The 17,347-nt window shown below is 37.7% G+C and overlaps 1 long non-coding RNA gene across 2 annotated transcripts in view; it reads right to left on the bottom strand.

The window, feature by feature from the left end:
* Nucleotides 1-466: 466 nt before the first annotated feature.
* The window catches only part of LOC144827361 (uncharacterized), a 249,505-nt gene continuing 232,624 nt past the window's right edge, over nt 467-17,347 (bottom strand). Inside the window, exons 4-5 of one of the 2 annotated variants that reach the window (XR_013610152.1) lie at nt 11,635-11,800; nt 467-1,938 (exon numbers count right to left, since the gene is read on the bottom strand). This is a non-coding gene — a long non-coding RNA (uncharacterized LOC144827361). The remainder of the gene's footprint in view (nt 1,939-11,634; nt 11,801-17,347) is intronic. The other variant, XR_013610153.1, reaches the window with a different exon arrangement.

Below are 17,347 nucleotides of genomic sequence, written 5' to 3'. Positions count from 1 at the left end.
TAGTGAGTAAGTTGATGTAAGAGTGGCAGTGTGGATGACTGAGTGGATGTATGTGTAGTGAGTAGGTGTGTAAGTACTGGTATGGGTGTGTCAATAGATTTGAGGATAGTAGTGTTGAAGTTGGAGTGGGTGGATGAAAGTTTATATTGGGATGTGAGTGGGTGCATCAGAGATTCTGTGGATAATATCATCAGTGATGTCATTTGAGATGTCATAAGTGATGTCATTGGCCGTGTCATGAGGGATGTAATATCAGCTAATTATAACTGCTGAATTTCACTGGTTTTGTACGAGTGAAACCTGAGCCTAACAATAACTGTCACTGTGATAGTTATTTTCATTCCATTTCCTATCTACAACGTCCCTGTAAACTTTGTTTTTTTTCAGTGAATTTTAAAGATTTTTTAAATACTTAAATTTAACTATAACGTCGCTGCATCCTTTGTTTTTTAGTGAATTTCTATAGTTTTTTTAATTCTTTTTCCCAACTGTAACGTCCATGTAACCTTTGTTTGTTTTCTGTAAATTTCTAAGGTTTTTAAATTCTATTTCCTAAATATAACGGCCATGCAATCTATGAGGTTTTTATTGGATTTTGAAGGTTGTTAAATTGTATTTTCTATCTAGAATGGCTCTATAGCGTGTATTTTCATAACCTTGTATTATCTTCAGTGGATTAATAAGCATTATTTATTTTCTTTACATTTTTTATATTTGTGATGACATTGCAATACCCACATAGACATCATGAAAGGCTCATGTTTTTCAGGAAGTCTTAGACATATATATAGACAGATTTTACTTAATAGCAGATGCTAGTTGTTTAGTAAAATGTAGACTTCATATTTGAGTTTGTGTGATTGCCTTGCAAAAAAAACTTTTCAATAGGGTGTTTTATATATTCGCGGTGACTCCGTAGACTGTGGCGTCATCGGTAGACGTGAAGTGCACATGTTTTTTAAAACTGGGGAACACATACTTACACATATTTTAAATATTATGTGACACAAGCTGCTTATTGATATACTCTTTAAACCTAACTTTCGTTACAATTTTTTAATTAAAATGCCTTTACTTTGTGCTTTGCGTGATTGCGGTGATGCCAGAAGTGGTGATGACATTGGTAACTGCGATGATAAAGTGAATAACACATATTTATGCATATTACATTGTATGATCCACATTTGCGGTTTAATATCAGTGGATTGACACATGTTTGAGTACTTATTTTCAAATAAAATATCATTCCGTTCAATTTTTGGTGTTCGTGACGACTATGATCATCGCGAAGATCATGTGAGCAGGAAATAAGGGAATTGGATTGGATGATACACTTTTCAACTATAAGAATAGAAAGAATATGCCCATTTATCCATCTTGAACATTCTTTAAGAGGAGTTCATTGTGAGTAGCTCACTAGTATTTGTTGGAGTTGTTCTTTTGCCTATTTTTGCAAAAATCGCAACTCAGCCAGAGAGGAAGATCAAGTGGAACATCAGGTGGACTAGGAAGTCCAAGAGAGGATTCTGGTGACTCTGGAGATGAGGCGACTCCCCAGAAGAAATCAAGCATTGCCTGGGATTACTTCAGGATTCCGTCGGGAGAATCAAAAACAGTCGCCAAATTTGTGCAATGCACAATATGTGACAAGACATTGTCTAGGGATACAAACAAGAAATATTCTTGCCAGACTATGTCCATGCTTTACCATCTAAAAACATACATTGGCAATCATCTAAAAGCAAGAAGGCAACGCAAGGCTGAAGGACCATCACCTTCAATAGCAGCCATGACAACAAGAGGGGAGAGAGCCCCCTTCAGTGATCCAGTCTCAACTTCAAGATTTGGCTCCAGAGTTTTCCCGCATGACATCATACTTCATGGATTGTGGAGTTGTAGAAAGAGCTGGAGAGCAGTCCATAACAGCCCTTCGCAATGCTGCAAAGAATCACAAATGTTGATTTTCTTGTTTTTTTTGCCCTTCTTAGTTTTTCTACATTTTTGAGTGTGCTTTGAACTCCCAGTTGTCATTTTTGTTTCCAACAAGAAAAAACAAATCCTACCCCCAAAAAATCTTTTTAGTTAAAAAAAGATAAGCTGAATAAATCAGTATATGAACATGTATAGTGTGATTGAATGTGTGCATGATTAGTGTGTTAATGATTGAATGAGTATATGAATGGTGCATGCTTTATTGAATAAGTGTATGAGTGGTGCATGGATGACTGAATGAGTGCATTAGTGGTGCATGCATGATTGAAAGATTGCATGAGTGGTTGGGTAACTGCATGGTGAGTGGCTGGGTGATTTGATGAGTACATGTGTAGTGCCTGGGTGATTGGATGAGTGCATGTGTAGTGCCTGGGTGATTGGGTCAATGCATGGGTAGTGTATATGTGATTGGATGAGTGCATAATTAGTGCATAGGTGATTGAATGACTACATGGGTAGTGCATGCCAGATTCGATGAGTGCATGTGTCGTGCCTGTGCGATTCAATGAGTAGCACCAATGTGATTGGAGGAATGTATGGGTAGTGGCTGTGTGATTGGATAAGTGCATGGGTAGTGCCTGGGCGATTTGATGAGCGCATGGTGCAGTGGCTGGATGAGAGCAAGTTCAGGGCCTGGATCATTCGATAAGTCTACGTGTGGTGCCTGGGTGAATGGATAAGTGCAAGAGTAGTCCCTGGGTGAATGGGTGAGTCTAAATGTAGTGCATGGGTGAAAGCATAAGTGCAAGTACAGTGCCTGGTGAATGAATGAGTACAAGTGCAGTGCCTCTCTCATTGTATGAGTACATGGGTAGTGCCTGAGTGTATGGATGACGCCTTGGCTACTGCCGATGTGACTGGATAAGTGCCTGAGTAGTGTCTGGGAGATTTGATGAATATAATTGCAGTGCCTGTATAATTGGATGAGTGCAAGTGCAATGCCTGAGTGAATGGATAAGTGCAAATATAGCAACTGGGTGAATGCATGAGTGCAACTGTAGGGCCTGGGTGATTGGATGAGTGCATGGGTAGTGCCTGGGGGATTGGATGAGTATATGAGTAGTGTATGGGTACTTGGATGAGTGCATGGGTTGTGCCTGGATGATTGGATGAGTGCCTCAGTATTGCCTGGGTATCTTAATGAGTGGACGTGTAGTGCCTGGGTGAATGGATGACTACAACTGTAGTGCATGGGTGGATGGTTGAGTGCATGGGCAGTGCCTGTTTGATTGAATGAGTGCAAGTGCAGTGCCTAGAGGATTGCATGACTGCATGGGTAGTGCCTGTGTGAATGAATGATTGCAAGTGCAGTGCCTGGGTGAATGAATGAGTACAAGTGCAGTGCATGGGTGATTCCATGACTGCATGGGTGGTGCCTGAGTGATTGGATGAGTGCAAGTGTATTGCCTGAGTGAATGGAAGAGTGCAAGTGCAGTGCCTGGGTGATTGCATGACTGCATGCGTAATCTCTAATTGAATGGATAATTCCTGAGTGAATGGATGAATCCATGGGTACTGCCTGGGTGATTGGAAGACTGCATGTGTAGTGCCTGGGTGAATGGATTAGTGTAAGTACAGTGCCTGAGTGAGTGGATGTGTACAAATGTAGTGAATGGGTAAATGCATGAGTGCAACTGTAGTGCCTGGGTAAAGGCGTGTGTGCATGGGTAGTGCCTGAGTAGTGGTTGTATGAGTACAAGTACAATGCCTCGATGATTAGATGAGCGCATGTGCAGTGCATGGGTGAATGTTTGACTCCATGGGCATCACCTGGGTGACTGGATGACTGCAAGTACAGTGCCTGGGTAAAATGATGAGTGCAAATGGAGTGCCTGGGTGAGTGGATGAGTGCAAGTATAGTGCCTGGGTGAATGCATGAGGGCAACTGTAGTGTCTGGGTGATTAGATGAGTGCATGGGTAGTGCCTGAGTTGTTGGATGAGTGCATGAGTAGTGTCTGGTTGCTTGGATAAGTGCATAATTAGTGTGTGGGAGACTGATTGACTATATGGGCACTATCGGGGTCAATGCATGAGTGCAAGTGTAGTTTCTGGATGATGGGATAAGTATATGACTAGTGACTTAATGAGTCCATCACTAGATTACTCATTTGACACACATAATATATCCCATTCTCCAACCACTGTGAAGAAATCTAAATAAAGAAAAACCTGGATTTCATTTTGAACATTCGGCAACCAAAACAAAGCACAATATTTTGTCTCCAAAAATTGAATTCAGCATAGTCAAATGTTTTCTGTTTTTTTTTACTGTTTTCAGTTTTCATACTTCCTTATTTCATCAGAGGTCTGTATAAAGCATCATCATCAAATAGTGGGGAACAAACAATCAATGGAATGTAAACAAATTGTACTAAGTAGATGATTACAAATATGGCTTGCTCTCAGGTTACTACCTTTATGAAAGCAACTATATAATAAAACTGTTTCTCATGTTTTGTATATCTAGTACAAAATGGTGAACAATTATGAAGCAGTCATCATGTTCGAAAATCCTTTTGAAAACATCATCCTTGTTAGGCTAAATGATGTCTGAAATGTTCTTGGTCCATGTATGAAAAATATAACACACAGTACTGTGTACAAGTTGTTGCAGCAGCAAACAAAAGGGGGCTTTTTTATTGGTAAAGAGACTTCTTAGATGAAAATGAAGGCTACTGGTATTATAGTATCTCCATTTAGTTCTTATCTGTAGCAACACAATGTAGTCCTCAAATGTTTTATAAATTCCTTTCGAGCAGTTAAAAAGAGTCTGTAATTCAGAACAGCTTGTGTAGACAATACCCTTAACTGGCCGAATAATGTCACAGAAACACATAATCCATATATATATATAAACACAATACCTAATTTAGTTATCCTAAATTCTCCTTAGAACTTCTGTTCCTGAAATAGCAGATATGAGTTTGGTAACTTATTAAGTAGTCTTTATTTGAATGTCACTTGTATGTCATTGCACTCTGTGCATCCTGTTTGACATCTTAAAATTATTGTGTTGTTTCCAGAGGTTACATTAACTCCTTCATGAAATATGATTGCTATAGCTGTGAAAGTTCTTTTTGAAATGGAAATGTGTCCAGCTACAAAGTTTGTAATTTCAGTCCTAATTTAGTACCAGCCATTCTGCACCTTTGTAGCATGATTTAGACATATTTTCCATAACTTTGTAGAAGCAAAGTTTATCTAAGTTCGGATCTGCAGTTTGGACTGGTCATATCTTGATGCGTGTTTTTAGTTTCATTTTCAAAGGGCACAGCTTTACCATCTGGTAATGTAAAGTAGAGGAATAATTCTGCATTGATTTCAGTGCTATGTGTAAATTCAAAATCTTCAAAGTTATTGTTCCATTTATAAGTTAAACCAAATAATTCATTAATATTCTCATCTTCTTCCTCTAATAGTCCTAGCATTACCATTATAAATTATTGAGCATCCTGCTGAAGATTTTGAGAAAAACCTACTGATCCAGTACAAACATCTGTTTTCTTATTCCAGTAGCAGAAGGTATAATACTTATGTCACTTCTTAGTTCTTCAAGTCAACAACATAGTCCTGAAGACATCCTTTTAGCACCTCCTCTGTAATAGAATTTGTAAAAGGAGGCAAATGGTAACACTACATTTGCTTAACAGTTCTCACCAGATTAATTATCAAAGTGATAGCCATCTATTTCCTCATTGTGTTATAGTTTTCTTCAGCTAGGTCCTTGTTGTTTTTATTTTTGTTCATCTTTCTGTTCAGCTCTGATAGACTGCTTTGATATTTTCCACTTTGGACACATTATCAGTTTTTCAAACACAGGATACTGGCCTAAATGAGAAGCATATTAGCCTCTTACCCGATTATATGCCCTTACACAGTTCACAGCAGCACTTACTTTCATCTCATCAAAGTCAATCAGAAATAAACCAGACTATGTTCTAATTCAAGACAAAGCTACATATGACATTCCTTCTTTGAATACGCTACTGCCAAAATTAACAAGTGCTATATCTACACTTAAACCTTTCAATTTGTGGATAGTTACTGCACACACGAAAGACACAGTGAACTGCTTTCACTTCATATACAAGTCTTTCATGAGTAGGAAACGTACACTACATTTACCAATCTGCTTAACTTCACCAACATCATCAAATATTATAACTAAGTAATCCACATCATTTCTGTTTTGGAAATTAAAACATTTTATAACTTTATTAATTGCACCAACATTTAAATTACGAAGTAAGATGACATGATAATTTTTACAGATACATAACTGTTTTTCTAATCCTGCAGTTTCTGACACAGACTTTTCTAAACTATCCAATTTTGAGTGCAGTTTTTTTGTTAGTAGCTCTATAACTCCTTGATGTTCCATTTCATAATTTGCTCTAATTTTGATGATCTCTTCTTTTTCCAGTTGCAATAATCGTTTATTGAATTTACTACACTCCCCAGAGTTGGCATTAACAAACAATAGACTTCCCTTCCTTAACAAAATGATTCATTACTTCTGCAGCTGAACCATTACTTGGAAACTGTTTTTTGATGAGACAGGTTCCTAATACTTTCTTTCCCTGTTTTGTGAGGACTCCCACTCTTATGTCCTTAAATATATCTCCATAATGCATATCTGATGCATGGCGCATATATTGAATTAACTCTTTGCATTAAAAGTTTTCATTTCCAATACTTCCTAGAGAATTCAGAGTTTCACAATGTAGCAGGTTCTTGAATACAGGTTGTCCGTTGGCATAGTCAGCTTTTTATATTTTCTGCATTCTTAAATGTACACAATCTAGCATTAGTTTAGACACCATCCTGACTTAATCAATCATTAGTAGCCTTAATGTCTTTAATACTCTTCCCATGTTATGACAAGCATCACCAGATAATTTCTTGTAAATGTATTTTGTTGTCATGTTCAACTGGCATCGTTAATAAACTCCTTCAATATTATGTGCAGCTAAGCCTGTTGGTGAGGTAACAGAACAAAACAAATTGAAATATGTTGTCTTCTGCAGATAACTTGTCAGTAATTTAATCAAGAAACCTTTTCCAGTTCCAGTTTGACCACTTATGTACAATAGAAATGGTTTATATGTAGAACGTGCACACTTTATTTCTCATGCAGAAATTCATGTGCTACTGTACCTTTTACATCTTCAAAAATATATTTCTGATTTGTATTCAATTGCTTTATTAGTTGTTCTACATCTACAGTTCCCTGTCTTTCTTGCTGCATTGCATTCTCCACCTCATTCTTAGCTATCAGTTCATTTTGAATGATTGTCTGTCCCAGAGCAAGCTGACATCTAGGTGCTGAACCTTGACTGCTATTAGAACTCTCTTTAGCTATTTCAGATGCAATTGTTTCTTTTTGTTGAATATCATCTCTCAACATTGGAAGATACACAGGAAACACAGAACACTCAATGGTATCTTTCACAGCGTTAAATGAGTCTTCATAACAGTCAAATTATCCAAGTAGCTCACTTTCATTTCGCTGTGGCTTGATCAAATTCAACAGGGCAAAATAGAAAAATGCTCTTTTGTCTGGAGTTTGGAAACTTAGCTTTCAATGGTTTATTACATTTCCTTTGTTATGGCTGACCAAACATCCTCCACATCCATCAATAGCAAATTTTCCTTCATCTATGTTTTCACTGACATTATTTCTGTATGTATTCTGTTGAAGTATTCTATACAGACACATCGGGCCGGTTCACAGAATTAATCTGAGATAAAATCCTAAACGTGCTAATCTTGGTGTTCACAGAAGGCATTTAGCAGTAGTAAAGTTAGGACTGCTAACTTTACTACTACTAAACTGAGATACAATCCTAAACTTACTACTTTTTGGTATTAACAGAAGGCATTTAGTAGTAGTAAAGTTAGGAGTCCCAACTTTACTCCTACTAAATGCCTTCTGTGAAAACCAAAAGTAGTAAGTTTAGGATTTTATCCCAGTTTACTAGTAGTAAAGTTAGGAGTCCTAACTTTACTACTACTAAGGGCCATATTATCAAGGACGGCGTTAAAATGATTGCCGGTTTAGCAGCAGAAAACTGCTGCTAAAGTGGCGATAATGGGCTTGATAATATGCCCTGGAGAATTTCAATAGAAGCCCATGTTCACACCAGAACATGGACTTCTATTGGAATTCTCAAGGGCATATTATCAAGCCCATTATCGCTGCTTTAGCGGCAGTTTTCTGCCGCTAAACCGGCGATAACTTTTAAAACCGTTCTTGCTAATATGCCCTTTTATGCCTTCTGTGAATACCTAAAGTTGTAAATTTAGAATGTTATCTCACATTAGATCTGTGAATCAGCCCCTCCCTTTCTAGATGAGGACTCCTTCTTGGATAGTGCATTTCCACCATGTTAGTCTTCAGAATATCTGTACTGTGTAGCTCAAATACCGCAAGATATTGGGTTTCAGAAAAACACTTACTTACAGTACTCTATGACAACTACTAGCAAGGCCTAAACTCACTCATAGAACTCCTCTAGATTTCGAAAACGAACTAGCTAAGCTTAACCGGGCTTCACATTCATAAGTGCTGATCTCTCTGTGTGAAAGCATTTTCAAACTAAAACTACACAAATTCTTTGTAAGAGTCTTTTTCAGCAGAAATCTTCTCCCACATCTGCTTCATGGTGGTTTTCTGTTGGTTATGTAAGAGGTAACGTACTGAGCAACAGCAATTGAATTATCTGCTACAACTGTATATCCATATTTGCATTCCACATCTTCAAAATCACTCGATTGTAGTCATTGATGTATTATGAGGCCTCTGTTGTTCTGAGGTTATATGTGTTCTTTGGTGATTTCCGTGTGAGAGTGTATCTGAATGCAGACAAAAAGCTGTTAACTATTCCTTCTTAAATCACAAGTCATTGAAATCCAAAATGGCATCTTGTATAAAATGTTACTTTCGATGTACATTTTCTAGGACAGTATTTCCCACACCTATGATTTTGTAATCGTAAAACTTTTTGTCCTATCAATTTGTCATCACTCTCCTTTTGGATGATGCAAGTGACATACTGCTCTATGAAAGACAACACAGGCTCATCAGTATCTGCTCCAAACTTTGAGGCATATTTTACCCATACTAGCATAGGTGGATTACTCTTGTTGCAGCTCTATGCTTACAATATCTGCAAACTTTTGCAGGGTCCATTGAGCAGAGTTCTCCTGGTGTCTTTAGATCAATGTCTTTATATTTGAATTTGTCTCTCGCACAAATTGAAGATGGTCATCCTATCCATACTTAGCACAACTGAGTGTTAGAAACCATGTAAGTGCTCCTACATTTCACAAACATGCATTTTAGTTCACCGCGACTACGATACCAATATTCTTTGGTTCCACGTTGCCAAGCCCTGAGATTAATCAAGTTGTGCTTCCAGTTGTTCCTCTTTTTTGTAAATTTTCTCAACAAATTCTCTTGCAGATAGATTTTGCAGATTTATTGTTTGCAAAATGTGTTTTACAGAATAAGACAATGAAGACATCATTTTCGAATAATAGATAAAACATATAAGAGATAATTTGACAAAATCTAGAATCCTCTGAATAATTGTGAGTACATCTGTACTCTACTGCAGGAATTTGTATAGACTGATCATCATACCTACCACCTAATCCATTAAGAAACAGATGAGGGAAACAGCTGGCATCAAAACTTTTTCCCCATACACTCAAAAGTTCCTTTTGCTTCTTTTATTTGATATAGATCAATAGCATCACCAACAATGTCTTTTGAATGTAAGGGATAGATGTGGAATGTTCATAAATTTATTCTACTCCGCATCGATCCACTTTTTCTATCTGACCTGTTGATGATGATGCATTGTCATTCATATGTGTGATATCTTGAAGAATTTCTGCATTTTTTTAATATATCTTATTTTGTATATTATGAAGTTGCATTTTTAGCTTTACTCATATTAGTAACTCGTGCCATATTTTTTTACTCTTGCTCAGGACACCATTTACTAGAATTACAAATTCCTCTTGCAAATTTCTCTGTACCCCTATAGTTTCAATACTTTCCTTAAAATCTAATGCCAAGTATACAGTTCGACCTTTGAGACCTGTCTGGAGCTCAGTTAGAGGTATTTTCCCTGTCTTTGGCTCCATGCGACTTATAGCTTGAAATGGATGTATAAACTGTATTAATATGGGTTCATAAAGATTCAAATCTTTAAGTGCTTCTGGAACAAGTACTATTTCTAAGGTGTTTGTAATACTCTAGCACTACTCTAGCAGGCGTTTTGTTTTCCTCCAACTTATTCTAGCATTACTCAAATATATCTTGTGAGGTGGACAAGTCAAACCATCCCTGTACAAATAAATAAACAGCAAATTCTCGTCATTGATTATTATTCTAATTTTCAGGTTTAATGTATAAATCAACATTACGAGTTTGATTTTTGTAGTGAGTGCATTGACAATATATACAAACACAGTTTGATTGCTCTGAAGTAACTGCACTTTCTAATCTCTTTTACAAAGTTACCAAAACTAATACATCTGTTTTGCTCCACAACTCCTGTTGGTACCAACTCTTAATTTTCCATACACTCCTGTTCTGGTCCCAAAAAATGAAATTCAAAATCATCACAAACCTTTTCTACTTTAGCTACATTACCATGCAAAAGAACTCTATTCATTTCTCCTAAACATAGTGCAGGAGCTTTTACATAATAAAGCCATCTAACAAAAGTTCTAATTAATCAATGGTGTACACCTAACATTCTAAAATAAGGAGAACTACTTTGTCACACTTTGTTTGACAGACAAGCTAGTGAAAGTCCTTATAAATTAGTGTGCCTTCTTAGTTTGCATGGATCCAATCCTTGCAGAGTACGCGTTTTCTGTTTTAAACTTCCAGAAGCAAACATACAGAGGAAATGTCTCAATATATTAATTGATTGTTGATGAATACTACAAACACTACTACAATTCCATTTGCTCACAGGGGTCCTGTCTACACCTTCCTTACATCTCTTCAAAAATCTCTTCTTCAACATTTCTAGGTACCATTTTTTCCTTTGGAACAGGAATACCATTTTTCATCTCATAACATCGTCCAGATTCATCAACTGTATGCACTAATGTGTTGTCATGGAAATAGCCTTCCACATTAAAGAAAGGCTCAGTACTTGAAATATGTATCCATTTATCACTGAAAACTTTGCAAAAGTTATTTCTATTAAGAAGTCTTTTCTGTTGGCTCTTTCTCCTCATAGACAAACTATTTTGTCCAGCATCTTCATTCTGTATAAAACCAAGGTAAATAGATTCCTCTTCAGAGCAAATACTTTATCAACCACACCTTCCACATATTCCTTCTTTCTGATTGCTTGTGTACTTATTTTACACTTTTTTATAGATGCTAAAAACATCATGAACTTCTCTAGCATAGCACATTCTACTTTTCATTTCTTTGAACTGCTTCTGCCTTCTGATTAAAGTCTCTTGTTTTTTCAATGACTTCTTACTTTTTACCTCAGAGACCTTTTGTGCTTTAGTACTCAGTGTTATAGTTTCCTTTTTCTTTACTTCTTTTTGAACTTTTTAAAGTTGTTCACAAACAATTTTAAGAAATGTTTTGGTCATCTTACCAGCAAGCCTTTTGTCTTTCACAATCTTTTCCGCATTTGCCCCTTTTTTTTCTTAGTTCTAAGGAGACCCTTTATTTGCTGTTGCTTCATTCTTCTCTGAATTTTGTTGGCATGGTATTTCTGTGTAGATGAATAGATGCTGATGTCTGAAAGCAAAAATAAAAAACTACATTCATCACTTAATCATATAGTATCACAGTACATATTTTAACTATTTAAACATTTATTTCATATAAGGATATATAGCATAGCAATCTTCAGACTAGATGTATTCACTTTTAAGTATGTAGCACTCATCCTATTAACTACAGACAGTCTACGTTATTGCTTAAATATATGTATGGGTGAGTAAGAGGTTGCTCATACAGCAACTGGCACACACATTTACTCACCCATAGAGTTACTCACCAACCCTCTCGCTCACCCATAACCTCCTTACACAGACGTTAACCAAAGGAGCATGCCCTATTTACTACCTACATCTACCTCAGGGGACAGTCACATGTTGTAGAAGAGTAGCTTAAAACTTGATAACGTTTTTACATGTTAGTCTTGAACGTCTCAGTTTTTTCACATATAAGTCAATAAATATGTGAGTCCCTATCAGGAGCTCATATTCCATGACTATGCAAGTTTGTTCATAAATGGTTGTCTATCCTTGTGATAGCTACGGTCCTCTAAATGTGTCTATAAAACATTGGGTTAATTAAGCGTTTGAAACTGCCTTTATTAGCACAACATGCATAAAAGTTGTGCCTGTGTGTGTGAATTAATCTTTGCATGCTTCTTTAACTACCTCGCTGGGTGTTTCACTGTCTGCCTGCTTTTTTACTTAGGTATGTTATATTTAAGTCTGGGTGAAGGCTGGATGTATAATGTGCCCATAACTTTCTAAGAGTCCAAATAGCTTTTTAAAACATCAAAGTACATCTTTTAATGAATAGCTAACTGTGCCTTGGTGTAGCTTCAGCCTACCTTAGTGTTCGCTATTATCCGGAACAAGAACAGTTTACAGCTTATGTAGCAGTTTTAAGTGATACGACAGCTCTGCCAGTAAAACTATATGCCCAAGCTCAACTATACCAGGCCTGAAACATAATACAAGGGCTACTTGTCTGCATGGTAAACTTGAAAGTGTCAGTTGTTTAGAAGATATCTGAATTATTTTTTCAGTTCCTATCTGAGGCTATGATTCCATGTGTATGTACATCTTTTACTAAATCACTGTCTCTCTTTATGTGATATGTGATTGTGTGAATGTGTCTGTAAGGGCCTGCATTGATTGCCTCCTGGATGTACTAGTGAATATTGGATTAGTTAGGTGTGTAAGAACCTGCCTTTATTACCAGAAGATACATATCACTTGTGGCTGTCTGTGTGAGTGAATTTTTGTGTGCTTCTTTAACTACCTCACACGGTCTTTCAGTGTCTGTCTGGTTTTCTATTTAGGCATCTCAGATTTAAGTCTGGGTGCAGGCAAAATATATAACTTGGCTCATGTGTTTATATGAGAGCACATAACTCACTGAAACATACAAGTGCATATTTTACTTTTTAAGTGAATAGCTCCCAGCGCTATGGCCTACCTACAGGCTCCCTCAGTGTTCATTTAAATTTGGTGTCAGAACAGTTGACACCTAGTTTAGCGGTTTTACGTATTAAGACACCTCAACCAGTAAATCTGCATGCCCAAGCTCAAGTATACCAGGTGTGAAACATAACGCAAGTGTTACTTATCTACATGGTAAACTTGAAAGTGTCATTTGTCTAGTAGATATCTGATTAAGTGTTTCATTTCCTATCTGGGGCTGTGATTCCATGTGTATGTAAATGTATCACTAAATCACTGCCTCTCTTTATGTGATATGTGATTGTCTAAATCTGTCTGTAAGGCCCTGTATAAATTGCCTCCTGGATGGATTCGTGAATCTTGGGTTATGTAATTGTGCAAGAAACTGCCTTCATTACCCCCAAAATACAGATCAGTTGTGTCTGTCTGTCTGATTGAATATGTGTGTGCTTCTCTAACTAACTCACTATTTGTTTCAGTGTGTGTCTGCTTTTTAACTTAGGTATCTCAGATTTATGTCTGGATGTAGGCTGGATATATAATTGGGCACATACATTTCTATGAGTGCACATAGCTTACTGAAACCTCGAAGTCCATCTTTTACTTATTAAGCGAATAGCTCCCTGCGTTATAGTCTAGCTACAGCCTACCTTAGTGTTCACTTATATCTGGTACAAGAACAGTTTACACCTTGTATAAAATGTTTAAGTGATAAGAGAGCTCTACCAGTAAAACTACATGTCTAAGCTCAAGTATACCAGGCCTGAGACACAATGCAGGCACCACTTGACTTCATGATAAACTTGAAAGTGTCACTTATTTCGTAGACATATGAATGAGTGTTTCAGTTCCTGTCTGGGGCCGTGGATCCATCTGTATGTAAATGTATTACTAAATCTCGGCCTCTCTTTATGTGATATATGGTCCTCTAAATGTGTCTGTAACAGCCTGCATGCATTGCCTCCTGGATATACTAGTGAATATTGGGTTATATAAGTTTGCAAAAAACTGCCTTTATTACCAGATAATACATATCAGTTGTGTCTGTCTGTGAATGAATCTTGCAATGCTTCTCTAACTATCTTACTAGGTGTTTCTGTATCTATCTGCTTTTTCACTTACAGATCTTGGATTTAACTCAGGGTGTAGGCTGCATGTAAAATTGGGCCAGCTGTTTCTATGAGTGCATATAGCTTACTGAAACATCAAACTGCATCTTTTACTTTTTAAACAAATAGCTCCCTGCGCTAAGACCTAGTTACAGCCTACCTCACTGTTCAGTTATATATGGTTTAAGAACAATTTATACCTTGTGTAACAGTTTTAAGTGATAAGACAGCTCTACCAATAAACCTCCATGCACAGATCAATTCAGAATTATAATTCATATACAGCCATAATGCACAATTTCCACTTTCAAAACTGAGTGTTCTGTTCATCTTTTATAATGGAACAAATATGACTACAACTTCCAGAATTCAAACAAAAACATTAGTTATAAGCACCACATCGTATATACACATATAAAACTTTGACATGATATACTGCAAGATTACATATCGGTTTACCCATTAGTGTGCAGCTACTTCTACCACGTGCAGAAGGCAGTAAAGCAATACAAGGGCAACATTGATGTCCATGGAAACACAATCTAAACTAACTTGACAGACAACTGATCTGCACCTGAGACAAACTATGTCTTCGTTACATATTCATAGATATATAAAAACACATACAATTTGATTTATATATCATCCTTTCTTTTAAAAATAATTATATATATATTTCAATATCTTTTTTACAGTATCACAATATGACATACATATATACCATATTAATAACTTTTTCGGCTTTACATAAAATGTAATTATCATACCAGAAGGTTATATTTGTTAGTGAAATCACTTTTTAGGTGTCGCCTAGGCAGTGCGCATGCGCTGTCTCTCCAATACATCTAGTAATCTGCATCAAGGGTGAAACTCCCCCTAGTGGCAGGTAATTTCTCCTGTTGCTTGCCATTAGTAAACTCTGGCATTGCTTTTGTTAGCATGCTTATTATTGGCTGTGGATCCGATGCATCACGTCCGTTTATTCTGAAAACAGCACCGCCTAACTACAGTTTTCATCCGCTTTTGTGGTGCATGTGTCTCCGGGGGGCTATATCTTTTCATGTAAGGACTACTTCTTCATTTTGATTTTAAGCACCATGTTCACCCGACGCCATGCATATATGTTTAAAATGCGTGGGGGCTTTCATTATTACTACTTTTGCATTACCGTGGCCCCTAACATTTATGTGCACGGCCGCCCGCCATGCTTTGTTTCCATTTCTCTACTTTGCCGGTCTATATGTTTTGCTTTGGGAGTACTTATTTTTTATTTACTGTGGTGTGTGCTTCACTTGCAGGCACGCACACATGTTTTATGTACAGGGGCACCACGCTTTGTTTCAGCATGGCACCTGCTTCCGTATACACATGTAATGATTGGCAGCAGGGGCTCTCCGCGGCGCACAAGAGAAAGGGAGAATCCTTCAGCTGCATTTGATTTAATTTGACTTTGCAGGTCGCGGCTTGCCCACCTACATTTTTTTTCAAATAACTTTAAACTATTCAGCACAGTGCCCATTTCACAAATGCAGTGCTTCCTGCTTCAATGCTGCATCTCCCCAGATGCTCTCCCTCCCACCACCACAAACTGGCTGCCTGTTTAATTCTCCTCCCACCCCAGCTGCCAGTTAAGTTGTTAATCATCCGCGTCTGACGTCAAGTCTCCCTACACACTCTGTGTGTCCCCCGTCATGTCTCCCTCTTTTGTTTTGTAATGTGTGGCTCTGGACACCCACACACTGCTCAACCTGCACACTCACACACCATCGCTCAGCCTGCACTGACCTTCCTCATAGAAACCACTTGCGCTGCACTTACGCACCAGTCACCCTGCTCATCTTGGACTCATGCGTCTCTCATCCTGCACTCACACTCCTTTCACATTTTATTCATACACACGCACCCCTCACCCTGCACTTGCACACCACTCATACATCTCTCACCAACAAGTCACTCACCCATGGCACTGCACTCACCCTCTGCTCACTAGTGTGAGGGAAGTGTGTTAATAACTATCAGAGTATAAGGGCATGTTACTCCTCAAGATACAGGCACCATAGCATCTCAACTTTACCGCCAGCAATCAAATAAAGGCATCAGAATAAGAAAGAAATAATAAAGAAAAAAACACAATTCTCTCAAGTACTGCCAAGTTAAAGCACCTCAAATGCATATATATTAGCGTAGCCCCGGGCATCCCCCACCGATCTCACATACACACCTGCACTCTTCTAATTGTAAGGGAGGAGGAGGGCTGGGACCACAATACAGCAACACATTCCTTCTGACTGAGCTCCTCCTAGGTGTGCTGCTGACAAACAAACACCGTCATCTTGCTATAAAAAGTAAAACCAGATGGCTTTGGCAACCTCTGTTTCAGCGCTCAGCAATTCAAAGGCTCTGCCCCAAACATTGGTACAACATCCTTAACCATTTCCAGTGCTTAAATTGTGAATAAAAGAGAGCCGGTGCCCGAAACTCTGCTCAAAAGCCTGCGGCCGGTGCAGTCATTCGCAGGAAGGCCGAATACTAAGGCTGGTGGTCTTTTTCTCATTCCTGGAGGATTTTCCTTTGAGTTAATGGCGGTTTTGCCACCTTTGTTCTTCCTCCGTCTTGTGTGAGCTTTTTCCTTACCTTTCTTGGACTAGGTAAATATCTGTTACTAAACAAGCATTAGCAATGCAATAGGTCTCGCATTCACGCATTTACGCACGTTTGAGCTATTGACATAGCAAGTAACAATGCCTTTTATTTTTGTTTACATTCTCAGAACATAAAAAAAAGGCTTTTTCATTTACAATGCCAATAGCTCAAATTCACGTAAATGTGAGACCTATTGCATTGCAAATAGTTGTTTTCTCCTATTAGGAAGATGTAATATTCTCAGTGTTTCTAAAAACTTAGCACAAGAATGGCACACCACTCTTATACAAATCAACCGTAAATGGCAACCTTCTGAACGTTGGATTGCCTGATACTGCAAAAGTCAGCAAATATTAACATTGCTTTCATATTTCAGTCTTGTAACTGCATT

This window comes from Lissotriton helveticus, chromosome 4_1 (assembly GCF_964261635.1).
Source record: "Lissotriton helveticus chromosome 4_1, aLisHel1.1, whole genome shotgun sequence".
In the NCBI taxonomy this organism is placed as follows: Eukaryota; Metazoa; Chordata; class Amphibia; order Caudata; family Salamandridae; genus Lissotriton; species Lissotriton helveticus.
The sequence above is the reverse complement of the archived record's forward strand: the minus strand, read 5'-3'. Positions and strand labels throughout refer to the sequence as shown.